We start from the raw sequence: 19749 nt of genomic DNA, 5'->3' as shown, positions 1-19749 counted from the left end.
GCTCCAACTCGGCGTGGGAGGACCGGGATCCAAAATGCCAGCGAAGGGACGGAAGCAAAGACCCTTACCTCCCTGTTTATAAATCCCGTTATTTTCCCCGTGAGGGTCTTAAATAGCCTCTCCGTGAGAGGGGGTCTAACCACATACCTCCTCAGAAAAGTCGCTCCCTGGTCAGAAAATGCCTGGCGGCGTCGCCGCGATGGCAGTCTCCGCAGTGACTGTGTACACGTCCAGAGAGCGCCCGTCAAGTGCGGGGACAGAAGACAGTGGAGACCTGGAAAGGTGAAGACGTTGATTAAGAGGTTTTACTGTTTTTGTTTTGCAGGGGAAGGGAGAAGGCAGATTTCCTTTTTGTTTTTCAGTCTTTAGTTGGGGGTAGCGTCGCTTATATTCCCTCAAGAGTCAACTCAAGCTTAAACGTTTGTTTGAAGCCCTGGATAACGTCTCTCACTTTGTCCCACCCTCCAGAATGCATTCATTAATGCCGGCAATGGCTAATATCTCCTAAGTGTATCTCGTGCTGAGTTAACAGGCACAGCCAGGTGCTGGGGGCACAACGCTAAATAGAGTGGAATGTCTGCTCTCTAGGGGCGTACAGTCTCTCGGGGACTTGGGACAAACAACTCTTACGTTTTCAGGCAAGCGCCAAGATGGGAGCCAGGAGGCCTGTCTTAGTGTTAAGGAAGGTGGTAAGGAAGCTCAGGGGAGCCCCTCACCCCCTCCATCCTGTCCTGCCCACAGAGCCCGGGCCGCTTAGGTCCAGCCCCACTTGACAGTTCAGTCTTCATTCCTGGAGGGCCTACTGAGTGCCAGGCGCTGGCATCTAAAACCAGCCCCTGCCGTGCCAGGAACGTAGGCACCTGAGAGCAGACAGTCAATCACACAAGTACATGTAAAACTACAAATGTGACAAGGTCTCAGGTGGTAGAGGGTTTAATGGAGAGATTTGACCAGTTCTGCAAGTCAGAGAAGGCAGCAGGGCAGGAGCTGAGGTTGAAGGAGGAGCTAAGTAGACTGGGAGCCTGGTGCAGTTTTAAGGCTGGGAGAACTGGGACTTACGCAAAGTCCAGAGGGGGAGGGAGTGAGGAGAGTTTGTAGAAATGAAAGAAAAAGGCCAGTGTGCCTGCACCACGGGTGTGGGGAGGTGGGTTCCATCTCTGGCCCAGGGAACTGTGGGGGCTGACTGTTCAGAGCCTGGGGGCCCTTGGAGAGCTCAAAGTGGGCATTGGTCTTCTTTTTCTAGGCTCTGACCTCCTTTAGGTTAAGAACTGTTGTGTCTAACTCATCTTCTTGCATCAGGTGCAAGTTTGTACAATGACTTAATGTTGAATAAGTGATTTAAAAAATGAGATTTTTACCAAGGTACAATTGGAAACCTTATCAAGTCTGTGCAGAGACATTTTCTAAGCCTTAGCTTTCTTAAAGAAACCACTTGAAGTTTATTTCCAGAGTTGCAAACAGGGATAGAGCACAGCTAGCTAGGGACCCCAGTACAGCTAATATGCAAATACTATTTTTAGATAATTGGCTCAAATTGATAAAGTGATAGTCTCACTGTAGTCTTTTTAAGTGACAAGGAAGATTACGTTTCTCTTTGCTTAAAACTCGTCAAAGGTCTGGCTCCTAGTTGGCGTTCACTAAATGCTGATTGACTGAATGTTGGTTCACTCAAGTCCTTCCCATTTTAGTAATTACATGAGCTGAAGCACGAATCAGAATTAACTGGGGAGGACTGAGGAGATGCCTGGAACCAACTCACCAAAGGCAGGAAAGGCAGCAGCACAAAACTAGTGAGCAGGAGAACAGGGCCACTTGCTTCCAGCTCCAGACCATAGGGCTTGGTTGAAAAGATCTTGAGTTCAGGTCTCACATATACTCAATTACTATATGTAGCTTTTCTCACCTCTCAAGTGGGTATAATATGATTTATACCACCTTGTACAAAGCTTAACTATGATATCACAGTGGCTCTGAAAATCCTTTAAAACTAGAAAGCATTTAAAGAAACATAAGATTAAGTTATTAACGAGGAAATTTTCATTGCAGATCTCTTTCTCCCTCCTTTTCTCAAGGAGTAGAGGAGTAATGGAGAGGGCCAGGTGCTTGGGGAGGGCTGCGGATTCTCACACTGTGAGGGAAGGTCTATTTAAAAGGAATTATGCAACAAATCATTTAAAATGAAGAATGTTTTGATACTATGAATAACTACCCCCTCCCGTTTTTGTTAAGTGATTAACTTACTATATTATTGCAATTATTTGAGAGGGACCTAACAGAAAAGGAAACTTGTGTGACTGAAATGAGAGAATAGTGAAAGGCTGAATTTACAAATGTTAGGTCTTCATTTTCCTGTGTCAGTTCCTCATTATTAGGGTGCACACCCCAGCCTGAAGCTCCCTGCTTAGTGTTGTCTAATGTGTATTATGCATGATCTGAAATGCACTGTTCAAAGCTTAGATCATATCTAGTCAGATCACAGTGGAGATGGAAGCAAGGTTGTTTTTCCTCCTCAGGGCCAGTAAGGACTGGGCTGCACCGGCAGGTTCCCTTGGGGATCAGAGTCCAATTTCAGGTTAATTTCTGTTTAGTTCACTTACCACAGTATTGTCTTACCTAGAACTTACTATACACAGAGCCATTTCTTGTACTATTTTCAAATGTTTAGAACACCAGAGAGGGAAACCGTTTAACACTGCCTGTGTAGGATAGTTCTTTTACCTGGGTTCTTTTAACAATGTATTGTTAATAGTAGTCGAGTGTCTTGGGGCGGTGTGACAGGGATGTGTGCAGCGAGCTTGCTGCCTTCTCTGGTAACTGACTCACACTGTTACCATGAAGTAAGCTCCTCTCCTGATAAAACCAGTTGTGACAAAAGATCCCTTCCTGTGTCTTTCTCATCATAATAATAACCAGCCTTTACAGAGTGTTAGCCAGTGCTGGGTGCTTCTCATGATCTCATGGGTGATCCCAGCAGCAGCTCTATGAAGCAGCTTCTATTTATTGTCCTCATTTTACAGGCAAAGAAACAGAGGACAGCATTCTCTCTTTGCAGCCCACATTCTTAACTCCTGCACTGTATTACTGTGTGCTTATCCTGCTTCTTCTATTACGTGGTAATTACTATTTTGTGTGTGTTGTATTCTGGGGTTTCTTTCCATTTTAAAATGAAAAAGGAGCTTTGTTTAAGGTAGAATCTGTAAGAGACAGTCTTAACAATGAGACATGAAAGTGGAACTCTTGATTAATTTTATATCACCTCAAGTGATTTTTTTTTCTTTTACCAAAGTCACAGACTAGAATGGAGTGAGCAAAGTTTGAAAATTCAAAAACTTTAAATTAGATTCAAGCTTTAGGATTAAAAATCCTAAGAAGGGTTCATCAATCCAACCAGCGTTGGGAAACTTTAAAAGCAGACTATTTGGTTTGGCCATTTATAATCTTCTCTTTCACTGAAATAGAGAAATGGTTTCCAGATTTACAATCCATTTTCTATTTCCTCAATTTCTGTTTACTGTAGGGCACTTTGTTTCACTAGCATCATGTTTGTATTCAGTTCTCTGTGGCTAATAAAAATGTTTACCGGGAAGCACACTTCCTCCTTTCGTTCTTTATCATTCAGAGAAAGGTATATGCCAAGTGCTTATCTCCTCAGTAAAGGCAATGACTTGACATTTTCACCGACTCCTCCAAGACAGCATTTTGAACTTCTGCTTCATTCGAAGAAGGTTGTTTTTTGCTACATAAACAAAAACAAATTCTGCATTTTTATTTGGGGATAAAGGCTAAAAAAAGAATGTTTGCTCATAAGAGAATGCATGTTAATCAGTTGCAATGTATAGACCTTGTTTTGCTCTAGATTCAAACAAACAACAAAAGACATTTGGAAGACAATTAGGGAATATGAACACCGAATATTTTATATTAAGCAACTATTGTTACTTTTGGGGGCTGTGATCATGTTTAAAAAGGAGAGTCTTTACCTCTTCAATCAACAGTGACAGTAGAACAAACAACGCAGAAAACATCATGGAGGAATGGAAACAACAACAATATATAAATGATAACAGTGATAGCATCTATCGAGTGCTTCCTGGGTAATAGTCTGCTCTACATACTTTTCACGTACTCATTTATTCTCCATCATCATTCCCATCTTACAGATGAGAATATTGAAGCACAGATGAGTTAAGTAATTTATCCAGTTCACAAAATTAGAAGGTGGCAGTGGAGATAAGAGTTGAACTCAGGATTCCAGAACTATAATTATCATCATAGTGACAAACATTGATGGCAGAGCTAATAACCAGAAGACACAATAGCAATCTCTGATGGACACCTAACCTTCAGCTAGAGACCATGTTTTGTTTAGGTAAAGATAACTGGGAGCTCAAAAGTTTGCAGGCCTGGGACAAGTCCTAGGCAACCTGGAAGTTTCTTATACGCCTGAAGATTGAACTAAGTCTTTGAATGCACAACAGGTTCTTATATAAAAGTGAAGGAGAATTTGAAGGAAGGATGTTGTGAAAGTCTAACAAATATGAATTAAAAAAGACTGGAAATTAGTACACTAAAATATTGACAATTGGGTATCTTTAGTGCTGGGATTGTGAGTGACTTGAAAATTCTTATTTATGCTTTTCCTCACTTTCCAACATTTCTACAATGTACATATATTACTTTGGTGATTTTTTTAGGAGGAAAATCTTGGGAGTGATAAAGACAAGCACTAGCTTTTCTCAGACTCCAGCAAAGGTTAATTGCATCTGTTTGTAATGACTAAAACAGATGCAGTTTTTTTTTTTTTTATACTATAGGTTAACCTACCAGTAGATGTCCCTCAAAAGGAGCCTCTAAAGGATCATGAATCTCTTGAAATTATACGCAGATCTGTGTGTGTTTGTGTACATATATATCTTTTTTATAGGGGATGAGTTCACAGCTTTCATACATTTTTCAGGGAACCCCTCAATAGGATTAAGAACCACTACCTGAAATGGACCCACCTAAAAATCCCGGACAAGAGCAACAGAAGTCTGAATCTTTTGTTAGGAAGCTAGAGTCAAAGTTGGAATCAGGTGACACTGTCAAAAACCCAGATGTGGGGTTCAGTAATAAGAGATTACAGTCATGGGTTGGTCATAAGCTTGTAAATCAGAATCCAGATGTAGGGACGGAAATTGTCTAGAACCAGGAAAGAGGAACAGATAGAACACAACGAAGGCAGTTTTAGTAAATACCTGTCACGTGAAAAGGAGTTAATTTTAGATTTGGGTAAGACAAGAAGTTTCCCAGTAACAGTTATATATCAGTATGAGTTAATGTGTCTGAGCTCCCAGATAACTATGTGATTACTCCAACTCTCCTTCCTAAGGGGTCTCTCCATACCCTATGGACAACTTACAAAAGATTCAAGGATGATGGACTCCCTGCTTTCTGTTACTTTCTTACTACCGCCATTACATTTACAAATTGAGGCTTTGAAATCTTCAGGGAGTGACCACAGAAAAGTGATTATTTATCATCATCATCATCATCATTGTCATCGTCGTCATCATCATCATCTTGAAACCGTATACAAATGCAGATTATTGTAGAGTCAAGATGTTCCACAAAATAATAATAACATTTGGTTTTATAGTTCAGAGAATGAGAATAATTTATTTCAAAGACTGGATGGTTAGTAGGACTGGTTCTCATGGAACACTGGATGAATTTTCTTTAAATTCAATACAGACATTGTGGCAGGCACCGTGGAGGATACAAAAGATATAGAAGCCAGAGTTCTTAACCTGAAGATGAAGTCATGCACCTCAGATTGGGACTTGAACCCATGCGGCTGGGACTCAAACCCGGCCAAAACCCACAGTCTTCCAACTGAGATCACACACCTGGTTTTAGGACTTAATGAAACTCAGGTTCTTGATGTCTCATTGCAGAAAGAATTCAGTGAGAGACAAAGTGATAGGTAAGAAGTGGATTTATTTAGAGAGAAACACACTCCACAGACAGAGTGTGAGCCATCTCAGAAGGTGAGAAAGGCACCAGGGTATGGGGTTGTCAGTTTTTATAGGGGTGGGTAATTTCATAGGCTAATGAGTTGGAGGAGTATTCCAGCTATTTCAGGAAGGGGAGGGATTTCCAGGAATTGGGCCACTGCCCACTTTTTGACCTTTATGGTCGGCCTTGGAACTGTCATGGTGCCTGTGGGTATGTCATTTAACCTGCTAATGTGTTACAGTGAGCGTATAATGAGGCTCAAGGTCTAGTGGAAGTTGACTTGTCTGCCATCTTGGACCCATTTGGTTCTAATCAGTTTATGTCATGTCCTCAGGCTATGTCATTTTTTCAAAGGTTGTGCCTGCCCCCTTCCCTCCAGTTTCAAAGATACTTGCAGTCTTTCCAGGAAACATGAAACAGTACAAAGTAGTATAGCAGTATAGAGTAGAGCATTTAATTCAACGTGGTCAAGTGCCAAATTATAACCACATTCAGAGGCTAGTTGAAGGCTCTTGGAAACTGCTCTTCAACAATAACACACATGTGCATACACACATGCAGGCGCACACAGACTCTCCCCATCGCTAATGAAAGTAGCTTTCATTATCACTTTTCCTTTCATCTTTGAAAAGAAAATTAGTAATACATTAAAGTGTTGTGTATAGAAGATGTCTTCTATTTCAGGTTTATGTTCTCCAAGAGTCCTCTGTATTCCAGTTTTCTATAAAAGTCACATTAGTTTAAAAGGCAAACATCCATACGCAGATGCATTTTCTATTGATGAATTTTTCAGACTGAACCTTTATGTATCTAGTCATCAAAAAAAAAGTATTGTTCTACCTTATTTGACAGAGTTTGGAAATGTTAGGATAAATATTCACTTATTTAAGTCACACACAGTGTAGTTTTTTTCTATATTTAAGAGACACACTTGCATTTCCTAGTTTTGTTTGCCATTTAAATGTCAACCATAGTTTTTCAAATATGATACTATATGTGAAGATTCATTTTTATCCCTTTTAACTTTTTGGAAAAATTAATGGTAAAGTTATCTTTGATTCCTACTTATATGTAGGTTAATTAGATGAGAAAAATTTTAAATTCACATCTGAAGAAACTTAGGGATGTTTTTTAAGACTGAATACATCAGTATGTGCTTGAGGAAAATACTCAGGGTTTATATGTTAGGTTTGAAACTGAAGTACAAAACCATTTTGAGATATCTGATCACAGAAGCGCAAGCCATGTCTCCATAGGCTTTCTAACAATACCATTTGCCAAAGCCACTGTGATAGTCTGTAAGAAAAGGCACACTGGGCCTAAAGACAAGACATCTGGGTTCTGGTGGCAGTGCCTTTAGTTTCTTCATCTGTTTTTTTCTTTCTGAAATGGAGGTATTAATACCTGCCTACCCATCTCTCAGGGTTTTGTGAAGACGAACTGTGATAATAATTGCAAACACTTTTGGCAAAACAGAATGAACTCAAAATTTTAAGGTAACTTTATAAGAAAAAAACTTGATTTAAGTGAAAATCAAATGAAAGTATAATGAAAATAGCATTTTGTTTTCCCCAGACTGCCACAAAAATCCAGGGAAATTAGGTTTTAGGGAGACCCTAAATTCTATATCACTTTCAAAGCATTCCTTCCCACAGTGTGATTCCAGCCATGTGGATTCTGTGCAATAACATCTGCCCCCTACTTTGTTGCTGGTAAAGTTTAAAGAGCATAGGAAAAGGTGAATGATGTGGTGAAAAGACAGTTAGTGTAGAAAGGAGATTGCTGTCAACAAATGGCTGTTAAAGTTCTTTGTTTAAGAAAGTGTTCCACCTAAGGACTTGTGGCAAAGCTTATCAGACAGTCTAGTCACCGTCAAAGGCAGCAATGGGAGAAAAACTCTGCGAGGTCACATGAGAGCCTGAGTTTTCTTTTTCCCAACTGCATGTCTTTACACCACCTCTCATTTATTTGTACTCCTTGTTCAACATTCCTCTCTTCCCCCAAAGCCTTCCTAGAACTGGTCCCACCTTCAAGTCAACAGAGGCTTAAATACATTTTTCTTGAGGAAATTTCAGAGTATTTCCTGCTTTTGTCCATAATTCATGATATTGTACCTGTTTTTCTTGGCTAAAGGAAGCCAATGGCTACAGTACTTTCTAAACTTTTCTCCTACTGCTGCCTACACCGTCTTGGAGTTCACGTTTACTCATTGCTGGTATTGAGAGCTTTTAAAAGGGTTAAATCCATATTATTATTCCAAAATATTTGAAAAAAAACAAAATGTCTAGTAGTAGAGAAATGGTTATACAAATTACAATTTCCACTTCAAAGTTTACTATATAACTATAAAAAACTGTTTAAATAGTTTCTAAACACAAGGCAAGAACTTGTTACAAAGTTCAAGTGTAAAAAGTACATACAATATAGTCATAATTATATATAGATCCTTGAGTATAGGTGGAGGTTTTTTCTTTATGCTTTTCTGTATTTTCCCAGTTTTCTATCATGAGCATGTTCGTTTTTATGTTAGAATAGAGTGTCTCTGTATTTCTTCCCCCAGCCAAATCTTAATTGCTTTCACATTGGTTAATAAGAATAAAAGCATGTGTAATCCCAACAATAATGATTTTAAAAAGTTCTGGAAGGAACTGGTGTACAACGAATGAGTTCACTCCAGACCATTCACCTTTAAGTCAGAGCTAGAGCTCAGCCTGTTACGTGCAAAGTAGGAAGTGGTGAGGTTACTGTAGCTTTGTGGTTGACTTCATTTAACCTTAGCAACTGCAGGCATAGATACCTCGAAAGCCCCCCCATTACTGCCCTCCCCTTCATCCTTCACTATCTCTTCCCTTTCCAACTTCCCATTTTATTTCCATGCCTCTCCGATGACTTAAATCAATGGACAGGAAGGGAGGAAAAAAATGAAGCAGGTCAAACTTAAAGGTATTGGAAAGATTCTTTTTTCCATACTTCTATCTCTGCAGGTAGGAGAGATCCCTTTGGACAAGTTCTGAGAAATAGAACTATTTCATGTGACTGAGCACTCAACTACTTTAGCCAATGGAGCTTGTGACCCAGTTGTGGGAGTGGAGTCAAGTTCCCTTTTATTTCTTAGAGCGACTTTTTAAAAGGTACTGGAGCATGTAACGTTTCTTTCTTCCTTTCTCTCTTTTGAAGACTAAAAATTCGTGATAATTAATATTACCCAGCTAACATTTTGTGAAATTGATCAAGGCCTAAAGCAGCTTTTCTGGCATAAGATTGTTGCAATATCATATTCACTAAAGGTTTCGTGGGCAGAGACTGTCTAAAGACAGAGTAGTGCATATTTGGAGGCCCCCTAAAATCTCCATTAGCTCTCTAAGGACACCCAAAATTAACACCAAAAAAAAAAAATGTGTTCTGTGATATTCAAACAATATTTTCTCAATCTTTAAAATGTTGAGGAGGAGGACTTCCCTGGTGACACAGTGGTTAAGAATCCACCTGCCAATGCAGGGGACATGGGTTCGAGCCCTGGTCCGGGAAGATCCCACATGCCACGGAGCAACTAAGCCCATGCGCCACAACTACTGAGCCTGCGCTCTAGAGCCCGTGAGCTACAACTACTGAGCCCATGTGCCATAAGTACTGAAGCTCGGACGCCTAGAGCCTGTGCTCTGCAACAAGAGCCACCTCAATGAGAAGCCCGCGCACCCAACGAAGAGTAGCCCCCACTCACCGCAACTAGAGAAGGCCCGCAGGGCAGCAACGAGGACCCAACGCAGCCAAAAGTAAATAAATTAATTAATAAATTTAAAAAAATTGTTGAGGAGGAAAATTGTCTCTAGGAAAATTTTGCCTTTGCTGTTTATTTTGTAGCATATAATTTGTGCAATTTTAGACAAGTCCCCTAAGTACTGTCTAGTAGGGAAGAAAAATAAATGGTTGCAGGTTGAGAAAGAAGAACAATAACGGATGTAGAACAATAACGGATGTATGTCCAGAGTACTACTCTCCCTGAGTCTCCAGGAAGGCTGGCAGCAGAGGTCTTAAAATGAGAGTGTCCAGGCAAGATAGGGAAAGAAGACGGGCCCCGGCTAAGGGAAGGTCATGTTCAAAAACGCTGCTGTGTGAAAGAGAATCTTGAGGAAAACGAAAGCAGCTTGCTGAGAATAGCTGAAGACAAGGCCAAAGAAGCAGACACTAGCTACCTCACAGACTTAAATGCAGGCTAGTGAGTTTGGACTCTGTTGTGTAGACAGGAGTATCAAAATGACTTCAGAAAGAGTTTTACTGAGCCGGTGCAGCTGTTGTAAAATAGTTTTAGGTTTGAACGCCTTTAGGTGGGACAGGTCTTTTCCAGGTCTTTAGTGCCTCTTACTTGGCTATATCAAATCACATGACTTCACATATTTAAATACCGAGCAGTGAAGGTATTTAAATACCTGGTAGTGAAGGCATTGTCTCAAGAAACCTCTGGGTAGACAATGGAGAGAAAAGGAAGGACTGGAATAGGGCAATGGCATGATGCCATTTGTAATTTGGGAAGGTCAGCCATGCAGTAAAGTAGAGAACAAGTTTTGTGACAGTTGGTGGCACAAACTGCAGGGAAAAGGCTGGTCAGAAAAATCATTTAGAAGATAGAATCTATAGGACTTGGTAACGGATCATGTGTGGAAGATGGAGGAGGAGGTATAAAATGGCTTCTTGGTTCTTGCTCTGGTAAAGGGGTAGATTGGGGTGTCATTTACTGAGATGGGGACTTTGCAAAAGAAGTAGCAGGGTAGAGGCAGTGCAGGGATGTTCAATTTAAGTCTGAGGTCCCGTGGGACATCTTTGGCAAGCTGTCCAGTAGGCTAGTTAGATGGATCCTGTGGGCATCCTTGTCCAGATCCAAGCCAGGTTGTTGAGTGCAAACTTCTCTTAGTACTGTTTGTTCACCAGCTTCCTTGGCTGTATCCCAAGGAAAGGCTGGATTTCTGTTTTCACTTGTTACCACCTACCTCAGTTCTCAATTTGTATCCATCATTCAGGGTTGTTGTTGTTTTTTTTTTTTTTCAGTACGCGGGCCTCTCACTGTTGTGGCCCCTCCCATTGTGGAGCACAGGCTCCGGACGCGCAAGCTCAGCGGCCATGGCTCATGGGCCCAGCCGCTCCGCGGCATGTGGGATCTTCCCGGACCGGGGCACGAACCCGTGTCCCCTGTATCGGCAGGCAGACTCTCAACCACTGCGCTACCAGGGAAGCCGCATGCAGGGGTTTTACGGAGGAGGAATGTAATTTTGTTTCATCTTCTTCGCCCATCAACTAACTGCCCCAAGGTTGTTTGTGCTATCATTGTTAGGAGGTAATTGTGCCTGCATGGTTAACCACCCAGCAGCCCATGCTGAGATTCCTGGGCTGCATGTGAACATGAGCTGCTACCATCCAGAGGTGGCAGACACCCAGCCTTGGCCATGAGCACACCTGGCACAGAAGGCTTCCCTGTCCCATAATGATGGGTTAATTTATCTGTAATAGGCTTACTGGAGGGGGTGGGGCTCAGGCCGAGCTGCTTATGGGGTTGGAACTAATGGCATAACTATTCTTAGAAGCTTGGCAGGACACATGCCATAAAACATTTGCTTTCCCTTCTGTGATTTGAAGCTTCCTCCTCTGGACCTAAGAGGGGTTTGGGTTCTATAAATAAGATCTGCTTGGGACTTCCCTGGCGGTCCAGTGGTTAAGACTCCACAGTTCCGCTGCAGGGGGCAATGGGGAAAATAAGATCCCACGTGCCTTGTGGCTTGGCCAAAAAAAAAAAAAAAAAAAAAGATCTACTTAAATCATGCCTCAAAATGACCAAATTCTTGGTGTGACTTTGGCATATGAAGCTATCTGAAAGATGAAACAAGTGACCAGCGAGTGCAAACCATGAAGGACCTCCACCAGGGAGGGATACTCAATGGCATCCCTCCATGGAAACGTAGGGCTCTGTGAACCTCAAGGTGGCTCCTTGATGCTTTGGGTAATCCACATACTACCCTTTGAGGTAGTGGGAAGGAAAATCTAGGTTAAGGGCAAGAGAGGGTCATTGTAGCACATTTGAATATGTTTGTATATTTGGGTTTATTTTAACTATTAAAATGCTGGTTGACAAGTTGAAAAAAAAGAAAAAGTTAAACAAACATAATTCCACCACCCAAAAATCCTCTCCAAATCCTTTTCTGCATGTACATATATAAACATTGTTTTCATTATAAAATTGAGATTATGTACATTTAGAGATTTTGTTCCTTATTTAAATAGCGGTATACTTTACATAAAGTGGATTATAGAGATGTTAAGTGTATATTTTGATGAGTTTTGATGAATGTGTACTCACCCTGTTCCTCCTCCTCCCCCTCCATCCATATTCCAAGGTTAGAACATTTCCATCAATCCAGAAAGTTCCTTTACCTCTTTTCAAATCAGTCTGCTCTCTTCATCTGCTCTCCACCCTCCCAGGCAAACACTCTTCTGATATCTATTGCTACAGATTGGTTTTGCCTGTTCTTAAAGTTCATATGAGTGGAAGCATACAGTTACATAGAGTTTTGTATTGTTTAAAGAAGAAAAAACTAGTAACATTTGTGATCCATTTCCATTTCAATATTTATCCACAACATCACTTTTAATGGAAAAATAATACTGCTTTTTTACAAATGTACTGCACCATATTTAGTTAAGCAGTTCCTATTGATGGATATTTTGATTTCTTTAATTCTCTCTCTTCCTCTCTCCCTCCTTTCCTTCTTTCATTCCTTCCTTGCTATAATGAACATCCCATATATCGATATCATTATAGGCAAGACTTTGCACGCAAGGCAACATGAATTTACATTCCTAGAAGTGGCATTGCTGTGTAAAGTGCATATTTTTAAAACAGCACACTGTAGGGACTTCCCTGGCGGTCCAGTTGTTAAGACTCTTGTGCTTCCACTGCAGGGAGCCGGGGTTTGATCCCTGGTTGGTGAACTAAGATCCCACATGACACGTGGCAGGGCCAAAATGTAAACAAACAAACAAACAAACAAAAAAGCCACACTGTAAGGAATATTGCCAAATGGCCTCCAGAAAGACTGCCTTAGTTTATTTCCTAGTATTGTTAAAACTTGTTAAGCTTGTTTTCTCACACCCCCACCAACTTAAGAATTGGGGGGGGGAAAGTCTTTTATCTTAGTCAATTTCATAGTATAAACATGATATCTCATTTTAGTCTGTTTTTTTAAATTATTAATGAGGTTGAAGACTTCTTCTGAGGATTTCATTTTGTCATTTTACAGTGAAAGTAAATGGTCTTTTCTTAAAAAAATATTTTCCAAATGACCAGTAAACTGGTTATGGAAAAAAAATTATCCTAGTAAAGATGGGAGGATAAAAAATAAATCAATAAAAAAAGCCACCAGCCAAACTTTCTGTCTCTGTTACTTTTAGCCAATGGCCTTATTCTATATGATTGACACTGGCCTTATTCTGTAATTGCTTTTTGAGTAAGGCTTTTATTTTCAATTACTCTTAGAAAGGTTTTGCTTCTGCTTGAGGAAAAAAATTCAATTTTGGATAACCAGGTTTTTCAATAAAAATTAATCCAATAAGGGTACTATAAACCAGGACATACCTTTGATATTTTCAGAATGATTAAGAGAGAGCCAAATAGCCAGCATCCAGGAAGCCGCTTGAGTTTCGCCACGTTGTCCAGCAACAAAGTTAGTTAATGAGGTTTGAAAACACTCCAACCTTTTGTGTCAAATCCCAGGGTAGGCTGATACTATCCTGTTAGTACACTGTCATTTTATTTCAAATTGTAATTATCATCACTATCAACAAATATAAACAAAGAGACCTACCTTGCCTAACATTTTAATGAGAACCATTGGTATTTTCGTTATAGCTCAATTAAACTTGGGATAGCTCAGATCGTTATTTGTAGAATTGAGGGTTGCTTGAATTTACCTCAAAGGTCACTTTGAGACCTAAACTCTTAAAACATAGACATTTATTACTTTCATAGTAATGTTAGTAATATTTCTATGACAATAGAGATTAGTAAACAGCACTTTGATAAGTTCTTGTTTATGGAATGTCCACGGAGCCATTTAGAGATTCATTAAGCATGTAGGCAGTAGGAGAGAGTGGAGGTTCTGGAGTTGTAGGCAGTTCTGGGTCTGAAACCCAGCTCTACCGCTTACTATCTGTGTGGCCTTCAGCTAGTTACTTAACCTCTCAGTTTCTACATTTGCTCATTTGTTAAGTGGGGATAGTAATACTGTCTGTCTCATGGGATGTTGTGAAAGATAAATATTAAGCACTTAAATCATTGCCTGACACATAGGAAATACACAGGATATGGTAACTGCTATTATTTGTTATCATCATCATCAACAACACAATCAGGAATGTATAGAATCAAACAGAAGAAACCATCGCTTTATCATTCATCATTCTGTTCTAATTTATATTTGAAACTTTTAGACTGGTTATTCATATTATCAGATACACAGTAAATCTGATTCCCTCATCCTATCTGGAAGGATATATTAATAGAAATCTTTCTCTATCCCTTGCAGGTCCTTCTTTCTAACTAATCTGCCCTCTTGAATTGGTGGTGTCTAAGGCCATTCATGTTGTGATGGTCCAGCTGGTCTGGAAGAAAGCCTAGAGCCCCTTGTGACCTGAATGCACCCACTTCCCAGACCACTCCCCTTCTGAGTCCTTGCCACAATGACGATGGAGAGACCACCCAACAGATCTCCAGGTGCAATTGCTCTCTGCTTCATATTCCTAGAGAGATTGGTGTGAACCACTTGTATGTGGCCCTGAAGCTTCCCTTCAATGTCTTTCTACTAATCCCTCTCTGATTTTATGTGACTTGACCTGAAGTGTTCCCTGTTGTTTTTAGGACCCTGTTGACTGTCATCTCTAGCCCTCCCTTCACTCTTTCACCAGCAATAGCATCTGTGTCTTATAGTTATAGTTATCCAGGACCTTGTTGACTGTCATCTCTAGCCCTCCCTTCACTCTTTCACCAGTAATAGCATCCGTGTCTTATAGTTATAGTTAATTATATATGGGTCTGTCTCCCTTGATGGCCTAGATAAGAAGTTCAGTAATTGTGTACCTAACAGATGAATTAATGCATGAAAAAAATAATTTCCATCCTTAATAGGGATGTTCAGAACTAGCCCAAGACAAAGTTTTCAGAGATCTCACAAATACTTCCTTCCACTGCTTCAAACTTTGGAACTTGTCCTACTTCCCCTACCAGGAGGGTTTCCTCATGCTTACCTTTCCCTGTCATGTACTCGGCCTGAAGCTCTGTATGTGTCACCTTCATTACAACCCTGGAGAGTGGTCCTATTTTCTTCATTTTACAGATGAGGACACGTGAAGCTCACAGAGATAGAAAGCAACTAGCCCAAGACTCAACATTAGCAAATGGATTGGATTCCAGGTTTGTGGACCCCAGAACCCATTGCACTTTCCACCATACTACATTGTCTCCAGAAGGAGGACTGGTAGGTGGTGAGGTCTGCTGTCTGACTGTCCCACTGTCTTAGGTGTATATAGGTGGAACTCGAAAGCTTTCACAAATATGTAGTACTGTTTTGAGGTGTGGGAGAAGGTGGATGGTAGAGTCTGTTTTCCATGTGGCAGAAGAGTTTAAAATGTCACCACAAGCTTGTCATTGATATTTAAGTTCTTTTTGGCTCAAGGGATTGTTTCCTATTAAAACAATTAAATTTACTTGGGAAGAGTGGGGCATCTATGGTAAGTCATTTATATACCTTATCAGTTCAAGCCCAAATGACATAGGTTAAGACAGTGAATATATATATATATATATACACACACACACATATATATATACTTATAAATATTTAATTTATATATAATATAAATATATACAAATATATAAGTGATTATATATTATTATTTATACTTACATAAATATATAGTTACATAAATTCTATACATATAGAATATATAGTTACTTGTATATATAGTTATATTTATATATAGAGAGAGTTATATAGAGTTATCTAACTCCTGGACATGTGTTGTCCAGAAATGTGTTAAATTAGTTCATTTTTTTTTCATCTTCTGGAGCAAAAGATGAAAAATATCTCCTTAAATATAAGGAGATATTGTTATTTAAAGGAATCCAAAGAAGAATTTTAGTATTTTAATTTACTAGAGGATTAATCTGGTAGATGTACGCTTTGATATTTTTATCAGGGCTGCATTTGTACATGAGAGTAGCTTCTTTTTTTTTTTTTTCTTCTAAAGCAATACATTAATATTAAGTTAAAGCAATAAGATTTCATAATTTTCATTTTTGCTGTTTTAGAATGGTCATAGTGGGCTCGATGAAATATTTCTAGCAAGATGTAAATACCATATTGAATCTTTCTTAGTAATGTCAAAGATTTTAAAAGTATTTTTTTGACAGAAATATCAAGATAAGAGCAAGATTACTATTGTTTGCGTTTATGGGGAGAAATAGTTTCTTGTTATAAAGGAGTTAATGACTGGGTTTAGTGGTGTGAGGCTCTAAGGAAAGCATTATTTAAATCAAGAATAGCCAGACAGGAGATAAATGCACATCATTAGATGCAATTGCTACATAAGTGGTCTTTTTGTTTTAGAGAGTGCAGTTTACAGTAATTAAAAAAAAAAGTCCCCAAAATGCCATTTTCATTGTTTATTCCATTTGTTTGCTTTCTGTGTAATTGAATCTCACACAAAGGAGAGAATGAAAACTATTTTCAGGTGCATCATTGTATTTTCTACAGATTCTTTAATTTTAGAGCTTAGCTCTTGGTAATTATTCTCCAGGGCATATATTTGCATGTGTGTGTGTGTGTGTGTATGAGAGAGAGAGAGAGAGAGAGATGAGATTCGAAGAAGGAGAATGACATTTTTTTTGAAACCAACCTTTGAGTTGATTGAATGTTACATTTCTTAAAACAGCAAAAAATTGACTTTCAGTCACGTTTTGGGTTTTTTCTAACCATTTTCCAAAGCAAACCTTATTGAAATTAGGAGACAATTCTATTTCACATTTTGTAGGGCTGTGTATCCAAAACTACAGAAACACAGATATATAGCACCCTGAAGGACAGACATCATCAAAAAACAATATATGAGACGCAGTTCTCGATTACACCACATTTTCCGGTGTCTTTTTGTCAGTATTTGGGCATTTATACCTGGATAAAATGAATTTGGGAAAAAGTCAGTATGTCCTCATTTTGAAGCAGCAAATCTTTGCTCCTGCTTCATTTTTATGAATGATGCATGGCATTGGCATGTGGGAATAAACGGGAAACTATAAGACTTAGATAGAGCAACATTCCAAAGATTTAGGGGGAAGACAATGTAAATGTTTTGCATGAATTCAACTATAAACCCATGGATATGGGGAACAGAATGGTTTGCCTTCAAGCTTAATTGGTTGTTTTAATTTTTGTAACTTGGGCCTACTATCTAGAGTTATAGCAGGCAAAAGAAATACTTACAAGGAATGTTCTGAACATAAATCTCTGAATCTCATATTAAGCTTTTAATGATCAGAAGGTGGTTCTGTGAGACTCAGGATCACGTGAGGCATTGGGAAGAAGGAACTAGTGCAGTTTTATGAGTTAGGACAGTATTGATGAGTTAGAGGAGAAGAAACCAGTATTCCTTGGGAAGAAATGGACAAAGCAAGGTATAAATGACAGAGAAGTGTGCTCATTCATTTATACATTAATTCGTTTGACGACTATATGACATCTGCTATGTGCCAGGCACTTTGCTGGGTTGTGAAAGTCTGGGAGAATGTGAGTGGGACTGATATGCTTTGGTATATTATTACATTTTTACAGATCCCATTTCATTCTATTTTTATTTTTTAAAAATATTTATTTATTTATTTATTTGGCTGCATTGGGTCTTAGTTGTGGCATGCGGGCTTCTCTCTAGTTGTGGCGTGTGGGCTCCAGAGCACGCGGGCTCACTATTTGCAGTGTGCAGGCTTAGTTGCTCCCCAGCATGTGGGATCTTAGTTCACCGACCAGAGATCGAACCCATGTCCCCTGAATTGGAAGGTGAATTCTTAACCACTGGACCACCAGGGAAGTCCCTTATTCTATTTTCAAAAACTGAGATATAGGGGCTTCCCTGGTGGAGCAGTGGTTGGGGGTCTGCCTGCCAATGCAGAGGACACGGGTTCGAGCCCTGGTCCGGGAAGATCCCACATAACACGGAGTAGCTGAGCTCATGCGCCACAACTACTGAAGCCTGAGCGCCTAGAGCCCATGCTCTGCAACAAGAGAAGCCACCGCAATGAGAAGCCCGTGCACCGCAACGAAGAGTAGCCCCCACTCGCAGCAACTAGAGAAAGCCCACGCAGAGCAACGAAAACCCAACACAACCCAAAATAAATAAATTAAATAAATTAATTAAAAACAAACAAAAAAACCCAGATATAATTGACATATAACACTGTTAGTTTTAGGTTAGGTGTACAACATAATGATTTGATATAAGTGTATATAGTGAAAAGATTACCACAATAAAGTTAGTAAACATCCATCATCACACAATTATAATTTTTTTCTTGTGATGAGAACTTTTCAGATCTACTCTCTTAGCAACTTTCAAATATACAAAACAGCATTGTTAACTATAGTCACCATGCTGTACATTATATCCCAATGACATTTATCTTACGACTGGAAGTTTGTACCTTTTGACCACCTTCACCTCCTCCGTCCCACCCCACGCCACTGACAACCACCAATCTGCCCTTCCATGTCCTTTTAGCATGAATGTATTATGCACAACATTTAGTTTGATTTGAGTGCAATTAAGAATCATCGTTTTATTCTGTTGGACAAATGTATATAATCTCATCACTTTGGTCTATGGTAAAGGAACAATATGTTTATAGTGTTCTTATTTCAGAAGTACTATGTGTAATAATTGTAAAATTCAGGTCTAATTTCCTGTTCAAATAAAGGGTGGACTGGGAAATATATCTCATAGTTCAAAATTTTGGATTCTCGTAAGAAAACTTGTCCTAAGAGAGAATACTCCTTTTCCTTTTAGTTGATCTCTCACAAGAGTTAATGAGCAGATGGGGATTCAGTATGATTCAATCTGGACTTTAAGAGTCAGACTTTTTAAAAAAGCCTCATAACTGTTTATTGAGATCATTTTGCTCTAGAAAATTGTATACAACAGTCTTCCTGGTGTAAATACCTACATTGTACATTTATAGCATGTTAACTTTGGACGCTCTTGGTCAGCTTCCACACTGCATTTGTGTGGGTATTTTATTACTAGAATCTCCTCACCCATTAGGATCTGTAGAAAATATGACAAGTATAGTGGCACAACTGACCTTTTTGAAAAGGAATAGTCCAAGATCCTGGCAAATAATTTCTGGGTACTACAACAGTTATGAAAGTCCATGGGTCTAATCGAGATATAGTCGCCAGGGCCTTCCCTGGTGGCACAGCAGTTAAGAATCCACCTGCCAATGCAGGGGATACGGGTTCAAGCCCTGGTCCGGGAAGATGCCACATGCCATGGAGCAACTAAGCCCGTGTGCCGCAACTACTGAGCCTGTGCTCTAGAGCCCGCGCTCCACAACGAAGAGTAGCCCCTGCTCGCTGCAACTAGAGAAAGCTGGCGTGCAGCAACGAAGACCCAACGCAGCCAAAAAAAAAAAAAAAAGTCAAACGTGCTTTTGTAACAAGCAGA

The 19749-nt window shown here is 39.7% G+C and overlaps 1 long non-coding RNA gene across 1 annotated transcript; it reads left to right on the top strand.

The window, feature by feature from the left end:
- The first annotated feature begins 8986 nt into the window (after positions 1 to 8986).
- Positions 8987 to 15488, top strand: LOC125960538 (uncharacterized). The gene is made up of 3 exons (XR_007470312.1): positions 8987 to 9128; positions 14568 to 14755; positions 15375 to 15488. It is a non-coding gene; the product is annotated as an uncharacterized LOC125960538 (long non-coding RNA).
- The last annotated feature ends 4261 nt before the right edge of the window (positions 15489 to 19749 follow it).

The sequence above is a fragment of the Orcinus orca genome, chromosome 11 (assembly GCF_937001465.1).
Source record: "Orcinus orca chromosome 11, mOrcOrc1.1, whole genome shotgun sequence".
Lineage (NCBI taxonomy): Eukaryota > Metazoa > Chordata > Mammalia > Artiodactyla > Delphinidae > Orcinus > Orcinus orca.
This window is presented reverse-complemented; position numbering and strand designations above follow the sequence as displayed.